At 40.8% G+C, this 27,068-nt stretch overlaps 1 protein-coding gene across 3 annotated transcripts in view; it reads right to left on the reverse strand.

The window, feature by feature from the left end:
• NDST2 (N-deacetylase and N-sulfotransferase 2) overlaps positions 1-27,068 on the reverse strand; it is a 136,459-nt gene that overhangs the window by 39,809 nt on the left and 69,582 nt on the right. For 2 of the 3 annotated variants that reach the window (XM_048311749.1, XM_048311751.1), the window contains one exon: positions 14,205-14,264. The exons of the other annotated variant lie outside the window; for it this stretch is intronic. The gene's annotated coding sequence lies outside the window, so the exon portion shown is untranslated. The remainder of the gene's footprint in view (positions 1-14,204; positions 14,265-27,068) is intronic. 3 annotated transcript variants of the gene reach the window in all.

Consider the following 27,068-nt stretch of genomic DNA (forward strand, 5'->3'; position numbering starts at 1 on the left):
GTTTTGTGCTACTCTCACTCAGCTCCTCCAGAGTTAAGACAGGGTGATTGTTTTCTAACTCACTCCTGCACACGTAGACTAAGGACCCAATTTTGTCCCCTCACCCAAATGCCAATTTCCCAAAGCATTCAGAGAGGAAGACTCCACGTATGAGCTACAGGCAAGAACTCTGTGTTCAGGAGACCAACATTAGGAACTGCCAGAGAAACTTCAGTGCCCTGTTTGGCTTCCTTCTTTCTGTTATTGCAGAGTTAGAAGGGGAAAAAGGACAAGCACCATTACCACAGGAGATGAGACAGTGGGATATTAAAATCTTAAACTTCCTCTTTGTGCACTGGTCCACAAGCAGCAGAAATTGGTTCAAAGAATATCTTTGAGACAGTAAGAGTTCTTCATGCACTCTCTGGAAGGAAGCTAGACATCATCCTAAAAGCTAGAGAATTTAAGAGAAAGGCTGACTTCAGTCCCTTACTCCAACTTTTGCCTTGATGCAGTCACACCTGTCCGGAGCTCCATCCCCAAAATGGGAATCATGTTACTCAAAGTTGCTGAGCATCAGCCTCAAGAGCACTTTGTGAATGTATCAGAATGAACTGATACCCTGGTGTTACCTGGGTAAAACACAAACTTCACAACAGTGGAAAGGGTGGGCTTGCCACCACTTGCTGCTCTACTGCAAACACTCCAGAGAACCAGATCTGAGACAGACAGTCAAAACTTCTCCATCAGTTCTCAATTAGCAGAACGATTGTAACTCAGCTTGGTTTGCTGACAACATAAAGGCTGCTCCATGGAAGGGGTGAAAATTCTCTTCCCCTCCACTGCATTTTCCAGGATTTCATACATTTCCTTTCCTTCACTGCTGCTATTTGCATCACAACGGGAATCACATTCATTCAACAAGGGCCAGCTCAGAGGTTAAACTACCGGCAGTGACATTTAATTTATTGAAAAGGGGGAAGACAGAGAGTTTATTTTAGATCAAACTGCTTATATGAAGAATCACCTTGGACTCTGCAAATGCTAAGAATACAAATAAAGAGGAGATATTTGAGTCTCTATTTTTATGGGAGAGTTCCACTTCCTTCCACAATCCAAAACAGAGTAGTCCACCAACCAATATAATGTCTGCAGGCTGAATCAATGCCATGACTGCTTCCACCTCAGAAGTAACACCTTATCTTTTACCGCCCCACTCCTTACAGAAATACAAACTAAATCTATCAGTGGGACACACTGGAGGTTTGTATTCTGTGCTCTCCCACATTCCCCACCCCTCGCCCAAGGAAGACTCTTTGGCCTTTACACAAATATATTCTATTTGAATTTTCAGTATAAAAATGATTTACTTATTCTGAAATGAAGCACACAATATGGAGTGGTCACTAAGCACCACAGAAAGGCTGAAAAGCTAAAACACACTAAAGCAGAGAGAGGTAAACTACTCCATTTGGGTTTTTTCAGTTCCAAAAAGGAGGGTCTCTGCATAATCTCAGCTCATATAAGGGGTATGAAAAAGCAAGACTATACTATCTTCATACAATACCTAACTTCACAGCCTTTTGTTTGGAAGAAGGCATCACATTGACTGAAAGCAGCTTTTCAAACAGTAAGCTACAAAACCAAATTCCTTTGAGGAATATTTTGCATTAAAAATGGCTTCATACCTGCAGTGAAATATTCTAGCATCAGCCATATTCTAAGAACAATGTGTACTCTTCTCCACAAGCCCCTGGGCCTGGCTTGCTGAGTCTATAGTAAGTTTGTTATTGCCCTAAGGGAGCATTAGAGTTTTCCTTTCACTTCATGCCTGGGCTCATCATGATGTGTGTAAGCAGGCTTAGTCTGCAGACCTTCCTTCCTTCCTATTTTCCAGCAATCCAACAACATTTTTTACAAATGAGCACTTTTGAAACAAGGTTATTGAAACCATCACCTTCTTTAGAGTGTTGCAAAGAATAAAACAAGGTTCCCAGCTTTCAAACACAACTGAATGCTTTTACTGCACCACGTGACTCCATCACAAAGCACCAGAAAACAGGCGCCCCACAGAGCAATAACTACTCCAGTACCCTGCTCCTGCCTAGCTCTGTGCTACAGGTGACACTTCATCCTGCTGGAAGAAAAATTCAGCAAGGTCCAGGTGTGTGAAAGGAGGTACAACAACAGATGCGTCTATATATACCCAAGTGGCAACACCAGGCTGAACAGGGGCCTTGCAACCAGAGCTCAACTGTGCCTTCAGGCAAACGGCTGCTCCACTCCTGAAACACTGCAGCATCTTACTGTGCCTGAAATGGTTCTTTCACGGTGAAGGACGGCAGTGGGGTTAGAGGAAATATAACAGGAAGTTGCTAAGGTGAACGGAGTTAATACATTATTTCAAATGGTTTAAAACAATAGAGAATGTTTTTATTGAAAGAGCATTTGTATTTTTTTAGTAATTTCTTTCAAATCATCAAAGCTGAAAAGCCACATGGGAGGCTGTCTGACAATTCCAGCAGTGAAGTAAGATCCAAGATTTTTGGAGTTAGCAGCAAGGCAACCTTCAATAGGTTTCTTTGGCTCTCTTTTGGTTAAGCACTTCTATCAAAAGATACCTTTTCTTTGTATCTTTGGGATTCTTGAATTGAATAGCTTATAGAAAGGCTATATCCTAAACAATATGGAAAAAAATCCACTGCAATTTTAGCTAACCAGAAACATATGACATCACTTAAACAGAGACTATCACCCTTCCTCATCTTTTATGAGCTGAATTTGGGGAGTGAAGGGGAAGGGTAGAGAAGGTATTTGAGAACTGTTTCTACTCTTTCATATAGCCACATTTGAGAGGTTTTAGGTAGCAAGAGCTACATCTACATTGTTGCTTACAACGAAGGCCAACCACCTAACTTATATTTGTTACTTTAAGATGAAAAACCAAAGACCCTTAAGAAAAGAGGCCTTGTGAAAAGTCTCAAGTCTATGCTCCAAGGCCATGCTCTTACTTTCTACATCAGCAGCATCTGGCCAAACTACAGAAGCATCTGTACTATCAACATGAACATGACTGGCTAATAAAAGAATATTTTCAAAGACCCAAATTCTGTTTAATGTGCTTTGACCAGGAGAGTGGCAGTTACATGTCAGCTCAAGGATCAAGAAGTTTCTTAATGACCAGAAAAACCCTCAATGCTCCAAGTGAATCTTTTTTCCTAAGAAACTAAGAAAATGGAAATCAAACACACTGTTAACCAAAGGATCATCATTTACTAGTCTGTGGCGAAAGGAAAAAGAATATCTATAAAAATTTCCATTTCTAAGCTTACGTCTTGCTAAATATTAACTAAGCAGAACTAGCTTTGCTCTTGAGATGCAAATGAGAATTTAGCTTGCTGTGTGCCAAAACACAAGCAATAGCGGTTTAGTCCTCAGGAAATGTATAAGGCATCATCTGATTTTTAAAATGTTCTCTGTAATGGCTCTGATCTTTACAATGATTTCATCAATTACCAATATTGCTGATACCTCTTCATCCATCAGTCTGGTACCCAAGAAAAAGTGACTCTGAAGGTTCAAGGGAGTATCTATTTATAGTGCATCATGAGCTGTAGCCTAGGCAAAGACGTGCGCAGCTACAACCACCTTCCTTGTGCTACTCAAGTGCATTCATGAGCCAACAGCTCATCACAGGCCAGATTTCATCCTCCTCCAGCACATTTCAGAACATGAATTTAACCCAGCAGCAAGGTCAGACGCAGAGACATTCTGTGGGGAGGGAAAAAGAGAGTAGGGGGAGGCAGAAGAGAAGGAACTAACAAAGAGCTTAATGAGCAAGGAACTATAGCAGGCATATCAGTATGAGATACAAGCCCTGCCAACTCCACTTAGTGCACTGCCTAATACAGTCACTGAATAGCAGCTCCTCCATCCTCCTCTCAAAGCATTGTCCTTGCAGATAATGACTGGTTAACAAGCAGTCAAACAGCAAGGCATGAAAGAAAACAGTGTTTTCTTGTAACAACCTGGGTAGCACTTAGACAAGGAATAGCGAAGATAGGCACAAAGATTCAAATTCCTACCTTTAAAAGTGAAATCCTTACATGAAGTTACTCTCTCCAAAGGGGTCAAACAGTCAGCAACCCAAGGAAAGACATGGAGCCAAATGGAAAGCAAGAAAGCCTGAGAGCTGGTCTTCACAAAAATCATAGAGCAAGCTGGCCTTTCTGAAGAAGGGCAGCTGGGCTGCACAGTTGGTAGATGGATAAACCATTAGTAGCAGTGGCTGCCTTCCCTTTACTCAGCGTTGCCAAAATCTGACAGGTCATTTTGTGAACCTAAGGATGCCGTAATTTTAAGCACAGGCAAACAGAAAAACGTAAATAAATTCATGCAATTAAAAAGAGCACCTCAGTGCTGAGCATAAGCACCATTAATGACTAGCTGCTGTATCATACTGTAGCTACAGGTAGGTGGTGGGCAAAGCACAGTCTCACATTAACAGTTCAAAAGCATAGTTCCCTTCCCCCCAGAAACTATCTTGCCTTGCAGCTCCTCTCTGAATAGCTTCCATGTCACTCCCCGAAATCTCAGGAACAATGAGAGGAAAGTAAGGAAGACGGTGTGCAAAGGAAGGCATGGTCCAGTGCTCAGCTTATCATGGCATACGGCAGATTTGAGATGCTCCATCAGGGTGGGGATACAGCTCCATTCCTTCCTCCTCTTACACACTGTGCATCTAATCACGGTAGGGCGCTGAACTCCATTTGTACGGCAGACAATGGGATCTGGCAGCAGTTCAAAGGCATTTATAGCAAAGTGATTGAACAAGCTCACTGCTGGCGCAGGCAGGCGAGGATACAGAACGCCCCACTTTCCTCCCTTTCTCTACTCAGGCTGCAAAGACAGGTGCTGCACCATGGGCAGCCAGTTCTCCATTTGTTCCAGTGGCATGAGGATCAAGGAGGAAACCAAAAAGGTACCACCACCAAGAACAGCAGCACCTAAACGCACTTCAATGAGGTAGAGAGAGGTGGGGAGCGAGTGGGGAAGAGGAGGGAGAGGGAGACAGAGAAGAGAGAGGCTGGCAGGTAGAGGGAGAGCAAGCAGGCAGGCAAAGGGGGAGAGTGAAAAAAGGGAGCCCACAGACAGCAGTGCCCGGCACCCTGACAGCCTGCTGCCAGAGTTCATCTTCTGAAGCTGTCACGGGTTTACAGATGCCTCTAGACTGACAAGCTGACAAGATAAGGGAAACTACACTCAGAAAATGTATTCACCGGCACTAAATTGCTTCTCTTGTCCTAATGTGGTTTGCAGCTTCACTCAGGGAACTGATCTCATTTGGGGCAGTGCAGGGAGCAAACCAACTCTGTATATTCAGACACTATTACTGGAATCTGGAGACAGGAATAAATCTACAGAGGGACAAAGAAAAATCATCTTCTGCACCACTAATAAAAAATTAACATGTTAAAAGAACAAATACATAAATCTCAGAATATGTTCTGTCCCTACGTAAGCATTTTTGGTTGCAATGGTTGGGGAGTGCAAGCTAAATTCCTGTATCCCCCTGAAAGCCTGGCACAAGAAGGGATCTCTAAGATGTAATAGAAAACAGTGTCCTAGAGAAGCAGAGGCAGGCAGGAAAGGAGGCACTTCTGACCACAGCAGCATTCTCTGCTCTTCAAAGATGGAACGCCCTAGGTATGCTCAAAGATGTATCCTTTCCCAGTCAGGGTTTGGCAGTAGAGGGTTTTCAGACGGGATGACACACTAGCACACATCTCTAGAGGAGTTATTTTAACAGGAGCTGACGGTGCACAGCAAACACTTCTGTAGTAAGACAGGGAGAGTTTAATGCGATGGAATGTTACAGGGTATTAGAGAGCACTCTGGAAGAGGACTGAATCTCACTGATTCATCAGGTGCTATATCTCTGTTATAAAGTTAAAAAAGAACCTCCTTAAAATTTTATCCTGACAATAACAAACTACAAACTAAAATCAGAAACAAGGGTCAAGTACTAGGCTCTTGGGTTTACCCACAATGATTTAACCTGCTGTTGTAGGACGTCCAGCTTCTCACAGTTAAACCGACCAGGTAGGTGCTTTAAGGTCTGCCTCAAAAATACTTCCTACTGCCTCATTGCTTTGACAGGACAGGAAAAAAACCCCTGAAAGCTAAGGTAGAAAATGTTTTAAAATGCTTATTAAGAGTAGATTATTTTCCTTCTGAATTAACAAACACATTCAGAATAGGCACATGGTTATGTATTCTTTCTGTCCTATAACGGCACAATGATTTGCTCAGCGTTTTTTAATCCTAGCAGATATATTACAAAAACATTACATTACCTTATAGTACAAAAAAAGCACAAATACTTCATTTATTTAATATGAAAACTGAAAAAAGCACTGAAGTCTTTCAGAAAGAAAAGCACATAGACACAAAGATATTTATTGCTAAGTGATGAATAAAAGACGAGGTGCTAAGGGATAAGGATTACACACATAAAACTAGAGCTGCTGTCCTAATCAATCATTGTAAGTTAAATGGAAGTTGAGCATCTTTGGAGAATGTGGTTTCCACATCTAACAGAGGAGACAATTCTCTATTTTGCCTCATTTAAAAAAAAAATCTTCTCACATACATGTCATGCTACAATGCAGCACTGCAAATCCGCAAGCCTCTTTGTGAACTGCAGATGGATGATGCTGACAAAAATTTTCATAGAATCATAACCTAAAACCATTAAACTTTTTATCTTCCAGCTCCCGTCTATGCCAGTAAACAACCCCTTTCCATTCAAGCTGCAGTATGCAAACAGCAGATGTTGGAAATCTCTTGATACTCCACTAATCAGAAAGATGACAGAAAATTCTGACTCCACACAAAAAAGAACCAATTTTTAGAAGAGCCAAGATTTTCAAGATGAATTTCCACCATACACTTAAATGCATCTTTCTCCAGTCTCCAGTGTTTTATAGAGATTCAGGTTTATTGGACATCTGCTGCTAATCTTTTCAAATCTATTCATTTAGAAAATGTTAGAAAGAAGAATTACTACTGCTCCACATATACAAAGACAATTAACTTACGCTCACTGCCTAAAGTCACAACTCCAGTACTTCTCTCAAGATTTCCTCTTCCTCATCCTCCTAAACAGAACCTCCTGCCCTTTCCCATGCCCTGCCAACTCCCGCAACTATTCCACAGTGTACCCCAGATCAACGGCAAGCTGAGGAATAATTTAGCTCAACTGATGTTAAGCATCACTTAGGGGCAAGTACATGAACTACGTCCTCATGCTAGCAGGTAGTTATGGTGATATTTCAGTGGTATTTTTCTAAACAGTTCAGTCCTAATTACCCTGGCATAACACAGTAATGTAGTTCTGCACAATGCCGGTTTGTGGTGATTGTTTCCAAAGAGCCTTGGAAATAAAGGGAAATGACGGATGTTGCTACCAGTTAAGAAACAGTCTCTACTGCTGCACAATTTAAGGACAGTCTCCCCTTCCCAGACAGCTTCCCAGTCATTGGGATAACCACATATCCCAATTCAATAACATGGCCTGTACTGGCTGTGATATACAACAAGACCTTTCTGACACTACTGCATGATCTTTATATTCACTACTCAATGTATTTTAATCACATAGTGACAGCAGAGGTACAACTGCAGAATTATACAACACCAGAGCAGAGGATTTCCACCAGGGTCAGCAGACTACTTCTGAGGGACCCAAGAAAATGTTACCAAGAAAACCAAGCCTACCCTCGCAAGTTTTAATTCACTGTGAAAGTGTCAGTATCTTTACTAGGCAATTTTTCTAGATCTGTGAATTAAAACAGATTTTAAAAGTAACTTTTGTGAGGGTAATGCCCAGAAAAATGAAAACAAACTCAAAATGTCTAGTCATGATTCAGATAAAAGTGTCTCTTCTGTCAGTGGCTGAAATCGTGCCTGCTGCAGTATTTCTGGACCAGACAGTATCTTTCCTCTGCTTCTAATGCCCATAATCTGGAAAACTCATCTGAAAATCAGAACCAACAACTCAGAGAAAGAAAGGCGTCTTTTAGAATTTCTACACCTTAAGAAAGAATTGTGGTTTTTACAAAAACATCAACAGTATTTGCAGTATTTCCTCCTCAACAGGGTCATACCATATAATGGCATAATTTCTAAGATATTGGTAGGACCCAAACTTCTTGCTGTGCTTTGTATCAGTAGCTTAAAAGAGTATATCATACCAAGGTAAATATGTTTCAGCTAAGTGTCCTTAGTTTGTAAATAACCCAATCTTGAAACATTAAATTAAAAAAGAGCAAAATCCCACTGCCCAAGCAAATCTGCTAACAGACCTATACTGAAATCCTAACTTCACAAAGCAAGACACTTGCTAAGCCTCTCTGATGCCTCTCATTTATTGAGCTATACTACAATGTTTACTTGAATCTTCATGAAGACTTTAAACAGCTGGAAAAACCACATTTTTCATGCCCTGCCATGCTCAAAGGACATGTTTTTCTGTTACATGTTTTTCAAAATACCTCAGGTTTATGATACTTTTTACTCTGTTTGCACTTGAGAAACAGTCAAGGCCTAAATGGTTCTGGCTACCAAGACACAGGAAGGCATGTGTCTTGCTTTAGTTTACATTCTTCTAAATTTTTTCTTGATCAAGCCTTATCTGTAAGTCATCATGGCACAATAGCACTGACAGTGCTATCCAGGAACAATTCTTAACCTCCAGACAGAAACATGTAACAAATCTAGCATGGTTTATGGTAATGTGCCAAATAAGAATTACTCACCCAAGTTTTTCAGTGACACACACACACACCCCCTCCCCAGTCTACCCTGTTCACAGATCTTGTCCTTCAGGGCTCTATCCACCACTTCACTAATTCAATTTACCGTATTTTACGGGTAGAGACAACATACAGGATATATTGTAGCCAGTCCCATAAATCTTGAAATTCTCACTGAAGCCAGTGAAGACCAAACATGTTTGTGTGTAAATTTCCCTGGAAAAATACCAGCAAAGACAGATTACTATTGAGGTATTTAAACACTGCACTTACTAGCTGAAAAAAAATTTATTTCTTTTGAGTTCTTCCATCCTTCCTCACCCAAATACTGATAGAGAATTTGTATTACCTTAGCTCTTTTAAAAAAGATACTTGGGCACAACTCAGATTTTCTAGGGATCACCAATGGAAAAGGTAAAACTTCTCACGCACTTTAGCAACTGTGGAAGGGATAGAAGATTTAAGGATGTGTTTAACCCAGCCAATATCTGCTTGTTAACAGAGCAAGAGTTTCCTCTCCTGAATTTCCTCTCTAACTAAGGACAGCAGAAATCCATTCCAAAGCACAAGGAAGACTACAGTTAAACCCAACAAGAGCTTATTACCTTAACAAGTCATGTGAACACTGCCAGAACTGAGGCTGGGATTGGGCTGAGAAAGGAGATTGACCCTGCAGTCTTGGATAGGTAGAATCTGTTCAGCTTCAATCAACTCATTTTATTTGCACACGTTTTGGTAAATTTCTAGCTGGCTTGAATGTTTATGTTGTCACTGGTGAAATCCACCCCACCTGAAATTCAATCAAAGACAGCTATGTCATATTATCCTTTCTTTTTTTGTCCTGGCACTGAAATAGAACACAAGAGTGGTTCTTGAAAAGGTCCTTGTTGCCACCATGGTTGTAGTTGATGTTGGAATTAAGAGGGGAAACAAAACAAAGCAAAACAAACAAACAATAAAAGGTTTGTATCCTAAAATCATACCTCTGTCTCTTACAGGAGGAGACAAGTCAACCACCATCCACCCCATTTGGAATGAAGTGCCTATCCGAGGGAGACAACACTTTCTGAAGCCAGCATAAACATGTGAGGAAAAACCCTTTTCCTCCTCTTCAGTGAACAAAGAGGCTTTGTTATTGGTACCCATTACATCATTAAAACTTGTGTGAGATGGCAGTACAGGGAGCAAGCAACCTTTCATTCCATTAAGGAACTAAAGGTGTCAGTACCCTGAGGGCACCATCAGCCTTTGATGACATGGACTATTCTCAAGTGGACCTCCATACACTTCCTCTGCATCCTGATTTAAGGCTGGACCTGGCCCCCTGCTCTCTATCTGAACTTTGCTGCAGGTATACCTGTCTGCAGCCCTGCTTCTGGCTAGATCTCCTGGACTGACTTAGGCTGCAGGTAGCTCATCTCCTGGAAAGATCCCTCATACGTATGGCGTAGCTTGTACCCAGTTCTGTCTTTGGCCCTGTCTCCTGGGTGGCCTTTGGACCCATGCTGCTGCTTTGTCTCCAGCCCCATCTTTTAAAGGCCGGGATGGATCCTCATTGCTCCATCTTGCCTGGGAGTGTCAACAAACCCTGTTACTAGGGAGCCAGCTCTGCCTGCCATGCTCAGCCCTGCGGAACTGCACCCCATCAGTGGTGGCACTGCTGCACTGGGGTCACCCTTGCCTTCTGACTTGCCTCAGCTCCCAGCTCTTGCTGTGCCTTGACAAGAGGCTGGTGAGTAGTGGTTGCAGGAACAGATTTAAAAATCAATGGAAACAATATTCATCTCTTATAACTGTCAACTGTACAGGTCTTTTCTGGGAAGCCCTCCAAGTCATCCATAATCAAAACCTAAGTTGATTTCTGAAGCCTCTTAAAGGCATGGCCTTCAGACAGACCTTGGCAGTTTGGTGTGGGTCTTGGATCAACAACTTTAATACCAGATACAGTAAGCATAATCTGAGAGATTAACAGAGTTTTGTACTATATTAAGGACATGAATAATTTTGTGGAAGAAGGTGAAAGAAAGGAAGAATATGTGCTTGCATTTATAGGAGAAAACCCAAAAATAATGTGTTACTTTTCATCTTCTGTGTTAAGGGAGGGGACAAGCTCCTCATGTATTGAACACAGTATTCCCCAGTCATGATATTCATTTAAAATGCATGATGAAAAGGGTGAAAGGGGTCAGAGTTAAGCCATTCAGCTGACAAACAGATAATACATCCAGAAGTGAGGAACATACCCCCACAAAGCACCCTAAGTCATGCCCTTCTGCTTTGTAATTAATTTTTTGTCTTCGTTCAGCTGTGCTCACATTTCTTATCTCACAGATCTCCAAAGCCCACTTGGAGACAAAGCACGCCCATATGGAGGAAAGGATAATGAGGTTAGCAAGTGTTGCTATGCAGGTTGCTAGTCTTACATGGTCTTTACACTTTGTAGAGCCAACAATTTCAGATCGTTAATTCATCTTTGTATTCATCTTTAATACTCAACAGGCTCATCTTCAGCAACAGCCAATCCTTAAAAATGATGTAAATAGTAACTGGCAAAAATCCACCATGAATATGCCAGTGCTCTTGAACTTCAGACCAATAAGCTAATTAAAATGTTTAAGACCAAATCCTGTTCAAGCACTAGAATTCATCTGTATTGCATAAACGTGGCATGATGTCATGAAGACACACCATTTAAGTAAACTAGCACACCTCTGGTGATGTTTTGATGACAGGACCTCACTGATAATATTAAATCAATTCCAGAAGTTTCAGAGGAACTGGTTTACTGTAACCTGCTCCAGATATGGAAATGAACAACAGGTGACTGCAAAGAAATACCTGGAAGACAAATCCTTATTAGAACTGACTAACAAAACAGACACTCTTAGGAACCAAAAAAAGTTAAAATATAATAGAAGAAAAAAGAAGTTATTTGTCCCTCTCTTTCTGCCACAACTGAACAGAGTTGAGATATCTCACAGGAAAATAAAGACTTCTGGGAAAATAAAAGTTTTTTGAAAAGTAAGCTATAGGCATTTTGGGACTAATCTTTCTGTTGTTTAACTGTGGGATATTGCTGGCATAGGCAGGAAACATTAAGACATTAGTCTTAAGCAGTAAGTAAGTATTGCTAAGGATGAATCACGTATTAGCACAAGGAAAGCACAAGGAATTCCACTTTTAGATTAGTAATAATAACGTAAATTTTCCAATAACTCCGCTTTCATGTGGAGTGAAATGGATTCTGCATGGACTACCTGACTATATATTCTAACTGCATGGTCCCCTTTCCATCTCCTATAATTTCTACTTTTTTTTCTGTCTTTCCCCATTTTCTACCCTTTGTGTCAATGAAATCAAAGGTGCAGTAGCAATTTACTGTGGCTGTACCTGAAGTCAAACATTGCTCTCCCTTTGCTCTTCTAGCCAGGATGTCACATATACATTGACACTAGCACAATATATGAAGCATTCCATTAATATTTTGACTCTTTCACTTATTATAAATATTTATCAATTTCACACGTGACAATTACACCAAATGTCTCTGGAAGTACACCACTATTCAAGCTGAATAGAATGCTAATGTGGTCACTACACTCATTCTACTCCATCTCAAATTTTTGTTTAATTTGTTCTTTTTAAAATCTTGACTTTGCCAAATTAGCTGCAGCTTCTTCTACCACTTTACTCTTCACAAGAACGTACTGCAAGTATAAAAACATGTATCACACATTTCAAGTTATTTTTGCTCCTCTACTAGTCTCTCTGCAAATGTCACCTGCAAAACCAATAAAAAGTTCACAGGAGACAAGATTCAGTATTCGAATCACACTGGAATGAGCTATGATAGCAGGGCCACACCAACTACGTAGGTCATACCTCTCTTCCAAAATCCTTTCATCTAACCAATGCCTAAGGACTCTTGTCTATGTGTCTCTAGAAAACTCAGGATTAGGGTAGGGTTAGGGCTGTGAAAAAGCATGAAGCTGCAGCTTGAGTGGCTGCCAAAAGAAAGTGGGAGCTGAGTGGAGGTCAGCCCTGGAAGAAATGTTTCATTTGGGCAGCACTATCAGAACCTTTGCAGGAAAATTAGGGTTAAAGTTCAGCTTCTGGTTGACATACAAAGGAATTTAGAATTTCAGCATGTGCAGTGCTCAAAGAGCCCAAAGTCCTTGTTTCAGCATATCCACCTTTCCTCACCAGCTCAGTTACTGTACACTGGAACTCAGCATTAAGCACCAGCTGCTGCAATCTCCTTTTTATCAACTCAGGCTACTTGCCTAAGTCATGAGCTGTTCCATCCTCCCTTCTCTGCCCCTGATTTTCTGCATAGCTGAAGCCATAGCGGTCTACTCACATAAAGCAATCGGAGAAATCCATATAGCACTCTTTAAGGCATGAAAAAGTATTTCAACCAGATTTGTTCAGCACACATACAGAACTAAATCATCTCTGTTCTTTCCAAGAAAAGAATCTAGGAACCTTTCACTGGACTATATCATCCCTCATCTACTGCACTGATTGTAGGAACTTTCACAGGACTGGCACTTTTTAAAGTATAGTAGCACCTGAAAATTATAAATGTCACAGGAGCATGAATCTCTGCAAATTTTCCATCACACATCTTGGCAGAACAATGCTTTTTTTTGCTACATTAGAGTGCAGTGTTAAAACATACGTACTAAATAAACTCCATGAGAATAACCTTCCCTCACTATTCAACCAGACAGAAATGAGGGGGAAAAAAAGGAGGACTCCTTTCCTTCAGCACAGAATTTTGACCAATCCAGTATTTCTATTTTTAATTTTTAATTACATTTATGATATTTCCTGTGGGTATAAGTCACGAATGCAGTTCCAGTATGCTAGGAGCAACATAAATATAGTTATTCCCAAAGGGATCTTACAGCTCTTATGCACGGGTCAGAGACTCTGTGAAATGCAAAATCTGAAACTTTAAAAGCTTTTTAGCCCACATCCTTCCCATTTCTTTTCAAAGGCAGAGTTAATGGATAATGAACAACATTGCCCCAAATTTTGCCCAGAAGGTATGGAATTAGTAACTCCATATTAAATAAAGTAATATTTAGCAATAAGCAGCCACTCAGTCCTATCACATTCCAGAACTGCATCAGAAGTTCCTTCCTGATCTAAATTAACTTATCTGCCACTTCATGCTGACAACTGTACAACTGAATACCAGAGACACGATATTGTTTCCTCTGCAACTCTTCCTAAAGGGATGAAGGAGGAGTGTAACTTCACACTACAGCGTAAAAGCCTAGCCTCCTCCTCCACCTAATATCATGCCTCTTTTCTGACATGAGACTGCTCAGAAGGACTTGAGCTCCTCTCACCAAATCTGGGTATGTCAGCCCATAAAAATGTAAAAGATTGTGCACCTACCTTTGATCACAGTCTGGTGAAGGAAAATACTCATCAATTGCTTCACTCAGGAACAAGGTTCTGTTTTAAAATAAACAAGAGACAAGACTTTAAACAATCTTTCCCCCTCTCTCTCTCTTCCCTAATGTTAGCCTTCATTAGTGTTGGTAAACATTTACTTAGCAGGAGCACCTTCGCTCTCCACAACCAAGGTAATGATTACATTACACTAAACAGGGCATGAGGACAGATTGAAGCCATGACAACAGCCGTGTTGGCACTGACCAGACAATGATACAGGGCTGCACTGCAGCAAGCTCAGCTGTGCAGGAGTGAGAGAGTGGGGCAAGATGAGAAATGACAAACGCAGGAGGGGAAAAAAATCCCCAGGGGGGAAAAAAAATCCCCAATCAACAAACCAGGAACCTGGATTTACAACCACAAAGAAAAAAGAAAGTTCACAGAACAAGCAAATTCAGTATGAGCTGAGAGAACTGGAAATGCCAGCACAATCCGAATGGGATTTCTCACACCTGTTCATTAATATTGTTTACTTTGAAACAACCAACAAAGCAAGAATGAGATGTTACCTTCTTTTGTTTTGGCCACAGCTAAGTCAGTTCAGTAAAACTTCAATGGTGTGACAAAGTCTGTGGAGTCTATTGCCAAAGCCTTTACAATTAGGCATACTGCGAAACAAAAACAAACCACCCCCAAGGAGGGAGTCACACCCTCCTCCACGCCTCTGCCTGGCTGGCGATCACACAGATGGAAGTACTTTGTGAAGCCAACTGAAGCTCAGGAAACTCGTCTCTGTGTGCACACACACACATGTACACAGAGCAGCTCACCAGGGAGGGCATCTCAAGAGTCACCGACACCCCGAGGGAGAGCACAGACTAGACTGCTATAATTTACTGTACCTGCTGGACAGCCTCTGAAGTCAGCTCTTTCACATCAGTTATGCCTCAGATACACAGGTACCTCTGTAGCCTTCCAGTTCACACAGACCCTGATTCAGCAAAAACTCTGACCTTTGAGTTTCCAATAATCTTTAATACCGCTACAGCCAATTACTAAACAAGAACCACACTTGCTCTGCCTGTAAATATAACGAGCGCACCCAGCTCTCTGCCTTCCTCACATAATTAAAAGAGTGAAAGTTTCTCCTTTTTCCTGGTTAGATAAAGATTAGTTTAGTAAAAAAGCACCTACCCTTCTGCAGGACACAATTTTCCTCTTTTCTTTTGATTCATAATACTTATCTTCCTTCACTAAATAGTCTGAGAAGGCAGAATAAGAAGCCCTGCATGCCTGGCCTCCGCAGATCCCAAAACACCAGGGTAAACACTGGAACAGCCAGATGCAACCACTAAACAACTGAACTACAGAAGAGGTGAATTTGATTTCACTGTAAAAAGAATGGACAACTAAAGAAATGGTTTTTTTCACAGAACAATCCAGTGAAAGTCACTGAGAAAAACCATCAAATTAGGAAGTTAGTTATTAGCAGAATTTATAAAATTCCACCCTCATGGTAGTCAGTAAGACCCACAGAAGTAGATACACTAACATCCAACTACTAGCATTTAATGTAAGTTTCCCACAGCAGTTGGCTGTTTGGTTCACTGCAAAATATCTTGCATTCTCTCAGGTAAAACTATTACCAAAGCGCTGATTTGGAACGAGATAAGAGTATCACTCTAATCTAGTCGGTTTTTCTTTCCAGAATACAGAAAACTTGAAAAAACCCAAAAGGATTAGCAGATAATAAATGCAGGGGAGACACTCAGAGAAGAACACAAGTTTCAAATAATTTTGTCTTCAGCTTGTAAAAATGCAACTTACTCCTACTTACAGAAACTCAGAAAACTGTTACAGCTATGAGGTGAAGAAACTGTTCTTTGTAGGGCCACTGTTATCCACTAAGGCATGTCACAACAGACACAAGTAGAAACGCAACAGAGCCAGGTAAGAAGAGGGCAGAATTTAACACCAGCTGAATGGGGTAACGGAATTTAAACTGAACGCAATAATTGATAAGTTCCCAGTGATTAAACAAAAGAACAGAACAGTATTACCAACCAGAGAGAAAAATCTATCAGTAGAATGAGACTGCAATTGGCCAAATCTGATTTCACTACAAGATTTATTTTATGGAACCTCAAATTAAAGGAGTGGTTTAAAGCAAGTGGTTTAAAAGGATGACACTGTTGTCATTTCCACAGAAAGCCAAGTGAAGTGGCAAAAAACTTACCTAAAATTTCCCATTTCCGTCCTCCATACATACTGTTGTGCCTATGTTGTCCATGAGAAGGAAACAGATTTGTATATTTGCAAAGCCCTCAGCACAAAGTGTACATTACCACCATTATCAACAGCTGCTTAATACCAGCTCCCAAATGCTTAACAGAAGAGGCAACCCCACATTTCATCTCTAGGCATCAAAGCATTTACTAATGCAAATGAAACTCTGCCTAGCACACAATTAAGTGATTTTGGAAGGATGTCATTAACTCTAGAAGCATCATATCTTTTCCCATGTTTGTATTTACTTGCAAATTTACCAGCCATAACAATGGAGTGGGAAAGCTCAGGAGATTGTGTGCCAGCCATGCAGGCTCCTCCAGGAGCTCCTGTTAGTCAACTGTACAGAGACTCAATAAACAGTGACATTTGTATTCCTGACAGTTTTATTTCTTCAAACACCAGCCACACTGGAAGTTTCACTTTACTTTTTGCTCCAGAATAAAGGCCAAATCTCAGCATAACAGATGCTGTCTGGAAATCCCAGGACACATATGAGAGCACATGTGTGGTCCCATTCACCATTACAAGATAAAACAGCTTTCAGGAAAATGAGAAGGGTGATTGGTTTTTTTAAGCATAAAAACCTTAATATGTACACTAATCAAATACAACAAGGTCCTCTTAGTCAGAAGAATAGTATTCACACAGGAGCCCAACTAAGCAGAACTATTTTCCCATGAAGATCTTATCCTCAGTCTGGGCAAACAATCCAAGTCACATTAGGCAGACAACAGTTCTACCATGTATGTCTCTGTAGTAATTACACCAAAGAAACATGACTGTCCTAAGTTTAAAAATATTAATCATTTTAAAAGCCCACATCAGAAGCACAGTGAAAATACCTAATGATAAAGCACACATGGGAAAAAGAGAATATAGCTTGGTATAGTTAAAATATGCAAATGTTTACAGGAACATGAGAACAGGAAGAAGTACAGAAATACAGAAATAGAGAGTAGGAAACAGAGAATAGAAAATCCTGCTTATCAAATGGTGGAAATTTTAGTTAATTTCTGCAAAAAATAGAATTCAGAATAAAAACTACAGTCACCTGAGGTCTGTATTTCTTCAACAAATATTTTATAAGAATTGAGCAGTTTTACAGTTCAAAGCTGCGCAAAGATGAGCACAGGCGGGGTTGACTTTCTAGTGGATATAGGAAGTAAGGATGGATGGACTGCAGCAATTAAACTGGAAAAAAGGAAAATATACATAGAGAAGGAGAAGAGGAAAAACATGAAGCTATCTGGGAATGAGTGAAACCAAGGAGCAATTATCAGAAAATGTTACTGCCAGAAACTGCAAAGGCTCAAGAAAAAGCACCATGCAGAAAATGGTATTCACTGCCAGTATCTCCAAAGAAGTGAAAGAAATGGAAACTAGGCAGCAAGTTTATACTTGAAATAGTTAATTAAGGACATTGGACATCAAAACACATTAATACGTTTACCTTAACATATTTATTTGAGACTCCACCTGAAATACAGCATTCAGCTCTGGAATACCCAGCACAGAAAGGACATCGACCTGTTAAAGCAAGTCTAGAGGAGGACTACCAAGATGGTTAGAGGGATGGAGCACTTTGCTATAAGGAAAAACTAAGGGAATTGGGATTGTTCAGCCTGGAAAAGAGAAGACTTTGGGGTGACCTAATTGTGGCCTTCCAGTACCAGAAAAGAGTCTATAAGAAACATGGAGAGAAACATCTTACAAGGGCATGTGGTGATAAGACATGGGGGAATGGCTTCAAACTGAAAGAGAGCAGGTTTAGATTACATAGTAGGAAGAAATTCTTTACTGTGAAGGTGGTGAGGCACTGGAACAGGTTGCTCAGAGAAGTTGGGGATGTCCCATCCCTGGAAGTGTTCAAGGCCAGGCTGAATGGGGGCCCTGAGCAACCTGGTCTAGTGGAAGGTGTCCCTGTCCATGGCAGAGGGGTTGGAATGAGATGATCTTCGAGGTCCCTTCCAATCCAAGCAATTCTGTGATTCCATGATAGTTCCTTTATGACTCATTCACATATATCCAGCAGAGTTGGTTTGAGAAGGGAAATGTTTTCTGAGACACACTGAAGCTCTCAAGTGAAATTGTATTTTTCATAAGAGAAAGCAGTCTTATTTTCAAAGTTCTAGAACTGATCTCTTAAATTCTTCCTCTCCCTCTTGGGGTTGTCTTCAACATAATACACCAGCAGATTTTTCACAACAGAAGAAAAAGCATCAAGGTCACAGCACCCAGCCTGCCAGCATTCAAGAAGTGTCTGCCTAACATTCTCAGGCTCCATGATGTGATTCTTGGAGCTCTCCTGTGCAAGGCCAGGAGCTGGACTTTGATGATACTTGTGGGTCCTTTCCAACTCAGAATATTCTAAGGTTCTATGATCACTTTGATAATGTAAAGCAAATGGCTTAGTACAGTTCATCATCCATCCAATGCCCTACATCAGATCTTGCATGCCCTTAGGTGGCATCGCCTTTGCCTGTACACAAAGGAAAGAATTCCTCCCTATAAGCCTGTTCATGGCATGGAGGGCAGGTGGTCCAGGCCCTGTCTGCCATCAGCATGACTGTGCTTGCTTGCAACCATGCTGCTCTCTGAAATGCCCGTGACCCTGACTGCTTCAGCAGTCTGATTTTCAGAAAGGCCAATGCAAGCAGTGAAGTGTTAAAAAAGTAATGCTGTCTCTGCCTCCATCCTTTTCTCTCCTGCTATCAGCTTAGCTCTATGTCTCCCAACAAGCAAAAAAGCAAACCAGCTGCAATCAAGGCCAATGGGAAAAAGCTATCAGTAACCTTCTTCCCAGTGCTACAACCTAGCAGCTAAAATCATGCCATCTTTGTGAGAAGAAATTTGTAAAGAAAGAGGGAATGACTACAATATCAAGAAAAGATCTCTCCTAGTTCTCCCTTCTTTTTGCTCTCACCACGTGGGTAGGAAGGAGACAGCCTTCTCAGCTGATTAAACTCCATTGCTACTATTTGTGGGATATGCCCAGCCACTGCCCTGGAGGGATGTCTGCTGAGATAAAAGATTTCGCAATCGCCCAGCAGGACTCCCTGGAAAGGCAACTACTTTTGGATCATGGCGAGGAAAGGTAGACCCACAATCCTTTGGGATACCCTATGCAGATCATTCTGTAACCCACTGGTCTGTCCCAGACCCTCTGTAATCCATTGGTCCCCTTGCTGATCCCCTGGATCCCTATAAAGGCAAGCTCCCTCGATCCCCTCAGGAGAGAGAGCTCGTCCCTGGCTTCCCTTCGCCGGAGGGGACCCATAATAAAGCTCCCTTCATGCGGAACCAGCCACATGGGCCTTCTCGTCTCTCTCTCTGGTCTGGTTTGGCCTAGAGGCTGCCCTGCAGAGCTGAGCTGGAATCACGAGCTGATATCACTAAAGAGCTGACAGCCTCTGCAAGGGCCCCTCTGCCAGCAGCTGAGAGGAAGACACCGGACCCCGGGAAGGCAATTCCTTTCGGGACCATCTCCCCAGACCGGTCATCTCTTCCTGGGTCACAGCCTCGGACCCCATCACCAGCTGTAATAACTATTCTCTCTTCCTCTCCACTCCCACCCTTTATTTATGACTGTTCCTTAATGAGCAAAGGAGAGTCCTGAAGAAGGAACAACTATGATTTATGTACTAGATAAATCTTGAATGACTGTCAGTTTCTATCCTGCCACCGAGCCACTGCCTCCTGGCAGGAATGCTGTAATTAAGATGATAGCATTGAGTGTTCTCTGAATTACAGGGTTAAAGTAGTAGAGAGCATTGTATTTAAACCTTTCACCCCATTTGGATAATTTAAACAATTCTGCTAATAATGGCTTGTTTAGGCTAATCCACATCAAAGCATTCCAAATTAAGAGAACCCAAAAGAACTAAAGACACCTAGTTTAGTACTAGTCTTTCCCTGGTCCTAGTAAACCACGGCTCACGCAGTCGAAGCAATGCCTTATCCCTCTGCACCTGTCACAAAGCCATTCCTATCTTAAGAAAAATAGCATATAAAAAAAGCAGCAAACAAATAACCAAATTCATGAAAGGCAATCATGCGTTATATTTCCAGACAGCCTGAAAACGCCTAGGTGCCCAAACCCCACAGGAATGAAACTAATGTCAACTAAAAGCTATGTAAAGGTTTTGTGCCTAAATGGTGACCCCCCAGTGAAGCTGACAGCTATCATGGAGAATGTGAAGAGGAAGAAGATAATTTGCTTCTCTCATTTTATTCTTCCATTAAATAAAGAAAACTAAGTCAGAAGCCTGCCGAGTTTATGCTTTTCCTTTATCATTGTCAATATTTGATCTGGACAGTGTTGCGTCTTCAGACCCCTTATGCTTACTTTTATCTCTGTCCTTTAACATAAATGATGTGCACTCTACATCGTAGAGCAGATTCGTCCAATATCTCAGATGCTGTTGGGGGAAAAAAGTATAAACAGCTCCTCACTTAACCTCACGCATGTGCCTATAATGATATAAATCTGCAATTCTAAATTATGACACACCCCCACTAAGGAATTAATTAAAACTAGAATTAACATTGTTCATTTTTTATGAAGGAGGAAACCAATAAAGCCAAAAATCTATACTCAAATATAACGTATAAAACACATCTGATATGATGGTAAAGACATGCTGTAATAAAGAAACTGAAGTTTTGCCCATAATTCAGTTCAAATCTGCTGTTTAAACAACTTTCTTTGTATGCACTTTGAAGTTCATAGTAGTAGTTCCAAGATGCCCAGTAAGTGGCCATAGCACAGCTGGCTGTACAGAAAAGAATATATAATGGAAAGACATACTCAATCCAATAAACCAAGTAAAAAATTACAGATAGGTTTCTTGGATACAAACACACAGAGCTGAATGAAATCCAAATAATAAGCGTAATATCTTGAAGCCGAATTGGGCAAGACTTGTTACAGATTGGCTGTGTCTGCACCTGTTTTATTTCCTTACATGGAACAGAGAAAACAGGTAAAAAAAAATTCATTCAGGGGAGTGAGGGGAAAGAAGAAATCAAAATTTCCTACCCAATTACTTTTCACATGCTTGCTTAATGTTCAACCCCAAATTCAGCTTAGCCAATGCTCAGAAACAGACATATCTTCAGGATTTTCCTCACACTTCAGGTCTGATAGCCTTCCTTCTCTTTCCACACAGTCTTCTCAAGATCTGCTACTGCTACTACTTTCCAAAAAGTCCAAATACCTGGTTGCTGATGATAAAGGCTGCAGGTGCAGTCAGTTAATGAGAAATACACAAATGTTGAACACTGTTCCCTCCTCCCTTGGGGCTCCCAATTGCCACTGAGGTTGGCTATATAAATGCTCAAACCATCACCAAACCTTCCCACAAATGGAAATCGATACCTGATCCATCCAGAGAGGTCTCCACTACTAGATATGCTTGTTTGGAAGTGTATTTAAATTCACTATTTTACTCTATCATCCCTCTTCCTTTATGTTTTCTGGCATGCAGAGGTGAAACAATCTGATGCACAAATCTATTTTGAAAGACTATAAATGATGCAGATTCTTGATGCTATTGCTCATTATGCCCGGAAAACAAAAATCTTTGCATAAATCAGTAATTTTCTTTCTCCTTATTTGCCATGAGACAATAATACAGATTATGACTACTGAGAGAGCAGTGCCAGAACAATTTGAGGAGAGTAGTATGAATTCTTTCAATGCTGAAGGTGCAAGGACCTGGCTGCATACTTTTACTTGATCTTTTGAAGTCAACAATCTGATAGTGGTTGAATTGCAAGGAAGAATGGCATCTGAAAAAAGGTACACATGATCAACCAACCTGAGTTCAAGGAACACCAAAAATGCTTTAAGATTAGCAGTCAGAAAAGCCTGCAGATTCTCTAGGACACTGGGTTATGATCAGGGAGAAGTGTCAGTACTTACAGATTGACTCACGGAAGCACGACTAAAGCAGCTCTTCGTGGCACTGTTTGAGAGCCACTGACCCAGAAAGGCACTAAAGTAAAGCTGTACATAACACTCCCAAATGCAGGCAGCACTCAGCTCTGTGCTCTGCTGCTGGAAGGGAAACACTGCGTGAAGATCCACAATTTCATAGTTCACATGAACAGCTAAAGAAGCTCTTGTGCTTGCAATGAAATGAAAATTTCTGCTTACCTTCTTAATTTCCTTTCATATGTCAAGTTAAAAGCTCTCTACTGCCATCCTTCTTTCTTTTCCCCTGTCTTATTCTATCCTTTCACAGTAATTCTGAATCAATCAGATTAAGTTCCCTGTGTTTTCATGCAAACATCTGACTTTCCTGGCTTCACCGGTACATGAGCAAAAGCCCCCCTCCCACTCCTCTCTCATCCCAAGACATTGAGGCATGCACAACTTTCCCTGAGCATCATCATGTGGTGGAGTAAGGCCACACTTGTGTTTTTAAAAGAGGCATCCAGCCAGCTGGAGGTTTCTTTATGGCCTCACTAAGTGAAAAGCCTTTTAGACTTGTAAACTGAGCCAAAACCTTGACCTACCATGCCCTTGTGGGGCCAACAACATTCTTCCACTACTTGAGAGAAAAAGTACATGAACTGTCAGTTTGGACAATGCACTTAGGCACATGGTGGGATTCTTGGGGTGTCCTGCACAGAGCCAGGAGTTGGATTCCTTGATCCTGATGGGTCCCTTCCAACTTAGCATACTCTACTATTTTATGGTTCTATGAGTCTATGCAAAAATCATGTGACATGGCAAGTGAGTATTATCACTATATGATACTATCAGTGTTTCAGTAGATAAAACACAGCAGGGTCCCGTGTAGGGCAAATTTTTTTTTAGACTTTGAATCAACTCTGCTCCATTTTAAGGCAGGTAAGAATAAATATTCAAAAGCAGAAGATTCGGTTTGAGTTTTAGACCACATTCAATTCTCAATGTGAGAATTGGATCAAATGCTTGTCAGAACCACCAGAAGTATTTCCACTGAATTCAACAAGCACAGGGTCAGGATCTAAATTTATACTATGTCAGTATTTGTACATACATTTACAGATATAAACGCCATGCTGTACACTATTATCATAAATTTTTTTGCATGGAACTGTCTAAGCATTACAGATGAATCACAGCAAAGGGTTGGGTTTTTTTAATAATATTAAAAAATTCTTTCTCCTTTGGGATCCAGCCATAACCCATTCTTATCTCTGTAATAACACAGATTTTCATCTCACTAATCTTCTTCCACCCTCAATACAAAAAGAGAATTTGCAAAATGGATGACTAACCAACCCCCTTTCAGTTAAGCATCACTCTGCTTAGGTGTTTTGACACTCCTAAGCTATATTTTTCTACTCGTTTTTTTGAAAATGAATGTTCCTTTTGTTTCCACAGATTTACAATAGACAAAGTCAGAGACAATGCTCCATTTGAGTTAGCTCATAAATCAGCAAAGACATCAGGGGAAACTGCCTTTTCCATCCCAGCAGTGCAAACAGAAATTGTACTTGTCCAGCCTTATTTAACAGACCATCTTGCTGGTGAACTGCATAACCCTCACACTACGTCCCGAACACATCCAGGCTCCCATGGACTGAGGCACCTGCAGATTGTAAGGCTTTTCATGGGAAACAGGTTTTTTTCTCATTCTTTCCCTTCATCTTAACTACCAGTCTAACCTGAATTGTATAAAACCAAAGGAAAATAATTTCCCAAATGCCAATGCTCAAATCACTTTGTACTTCCAACCACCATTTTTCCTGGCAAAATCTCACCCTCACCCAGACTCAAGTCTGACTCAACTGTCAAAAGAAAAACAGAGCTGTTTAAATACAATAGCATTTAATCCTTCTTTCAGCAGAATAGCAGAGCTCTCCCTGAAACAGGCTAAGTACAGTTTTTCTGATCTACAGGACAGCAAAACTGAGGAAGAGAACACAAGCTTGAACACTTACCATATCAGCAGCAGAACTGGGTACGTGAGGACAGAGGAACTGAGTTCACAGGCTCTAACCGTTGCTTTTTTGCCTCTGGAACACTATTTTGTGTCCAGCTAGAGCATTCCCCTAGTTTCCTGCCTCATGTGGAACACAGGCTGGACTGTGCGCTCTCTGAAGTTCCTGGCGTAGGCCAGGGCTGGGACTGTGATGCTCTCAGGGTTGTATCTTCCAGGTGTCATCCTGTATCACCACAAACATTAAATACCCAACATTTGATACAGGTCACCTCAAGTGTTCACCAAATGGAAAAAGCAGCTTTTGATGAAAAAACCAACTTCCCAGTAAAAATCACAGTTCCTTCCCTTTTTTTCTAGCACTTTCTTTCCTATTTCAGCTCACCCTCAGTTTTAATATTTTCCCTACCAAAGAACATCCCACACTGCATCACAAAATTTAGAAAATTTTTTTTCAGCAACAAGAAGACTGATACCTTCTTGCCTAGAAGAGCATTAGTAGTTCTAATAAAATCAGATTTTAGAGGTTATCAGAGCCATCTTTTCTCATTTTCAATGGCAGCTGGATGACAGTTTTCTGTCTCTTTTGCTGCCTTTCTTATCTATCTCTGCAGAACTCAAGCTAATAAGCTTCTCATTAATGAAATGACTATGCCAAGGTACTGGCAGATGGTCCTATGTTCCAAGCACATCTTCCCATTCCCTCCCTCCCAGAAGTCCTAATCTATACACAGTGTAATCGCCACAAAAACATATGCTCCCTGACAGAAAGCTTCCCTCCCATTATCTCTGTACTCTAGGGGATTGCCCCTGAAACCTCAGTGACACAAAGCAACTCCCTTCCTACTCAAGTATCAGTTTCCTAAATGCCTGAATACACATTCACCAGGTCGTGGCTAAAGTACCTGTACAAGACTTAAAATCCATGCTAATCTCTCCATGATACGGCCCATAGCCTAGCGCATTTCTAAGTGAAATGCACATACACAAATCCATACTTTTTTTTAAAGAAGTAATATATAACTGATATTTCTTATGTGCAACACTTTGTTACTGCTTTACTTACAGGTTCCTATAGCAGTGCATGAGCCTTTCTCAAAGATGAAAAGCCATAAAGTATAATTTATTACATTGGTTACCAGTAAATCTCTTGAGCAACACTTTCACTTAAATGCTGCGTCAGTTACTAATTGGGTATCTCATATATCTTAAAATAATCTGTTTGTTTCATCTGCTGGCTCCCTCTTCTCCATCAATTTAATCAGATTATTGTGATTGATGAATTCATTAATATGGTCATTGGATCCTGACAGCAGAGCAACTTCTACAGAGAAAGCTTCAGGAAGGAAGAGCAAGTATCTCCCTTCTGCACACATAGATAGCTATGAGCAGAGGAATAAATGAACACTATCAGTTTCCCAGCTGTGGGAAGGGCTGCACAAAGGATATTTCTAGACACTTAGGATCACTGTGGCTGGCTCTGCTGGAGCTCTTTAGAAGACGAGGGATATATGATGGGCACAGACAGGTCACCATAATGTGAAAGGGTTGTTTTAGCTCTCAAAATTGACTTCAAACCTTCTGAAAAATCATTTCTTTACAGAGGAAGAGAAAATTTTTATTGTCAGTTCTTCTCTGCATTTAATCCCAACAGTACTGAATAGCTTTTCCACACTGCAGATAGGGAAAAACCCCTAATAGAAAGTAGAAAAGCTTCCCTTTAATGTTTGCTTCCTCCTTTTCAACTTCAAGTTGGAAGTCTTCAAAGTAAGACCTTTTCTCATACCTCCCAACACCTTAAGTCCCTGATTGTTATAGGGAATAACTTCAGCTTAGTAACTCCAAAAATATCTACCTTACAAAAAACGAAAGAGTTTAAAAGCTTGTTAATTTTTAAGTGAAACAAAAACAAATAGGTCAAAGGCAGCCAGTAGTGGAAAATAAAAAGAAAGAAATATTCTTTAGCCAGAAGTAAAAAGATAATTATGCTTCTGTAGCTATTGTCATTCAAAAAACAAGAAAGCCAAAACACTTTGATAGCACATTTCTCCAATCTTCCCAAACAGTAAGGGAAAGGAAAAAAGTAAAGAATTTGGCACTTACCAGGAAAACCAGTAACTACAGAAAAGCATGCAAGAGCACTGCTCCAGTTCCCAGGAGCTGTGACCGCCTGGGGAAGATGATATAAATGACCTCCACCTGTGCTTACTAGATGCCCGAAACTCTGTTCATTCTCCCTTGAGCTGTAATTTCAGATCTTTCTAAAAACATCATAAACCAGATGAAAAACATACGTTTCAAAAACATGGTAAGACACCAAATTCCTAATGAGGAAATCTAGACTATCTTCTGCTCTGTCAGAGCAACAACCAAGGTGACACTGAGTATGTGAGGATCAAAAAGCCTCTTGGTGAGCATTTGTTAAGTGAAGAATTTGGATGAGAGTTACTTTGGGAGGACAGCCAGTCTGATAAACAGCAGCAAGCAAATAGGAAAGGCTACTTGTTGCTCGCAGAAATGCACAATAGACTTCCAGAAACTAACTGAAACTAACCACATCACACATAATTAAAGCAATTTTATACAGTTACATGGCTTCACACATTTGGAAATGCATTTCCCCATTTTTAGTCGTGGAGAA

This window comes from Corvus hawaiiensis, chromosome 8 (genome assembly GCF_020740725.1).
Source record: "Corvus hawaiiensis isolate bCorHaw1 chromosome 8, bCorHaw1.pri.cur, whole genome shotgun sequence".
In the NCBI taxonomy this organism is placed as follows: Eukaryota; Metazoa; Chordata; class Aves; order Passeriformes; family Corvidae; genus Corvus; species Corvus hawaiiensis.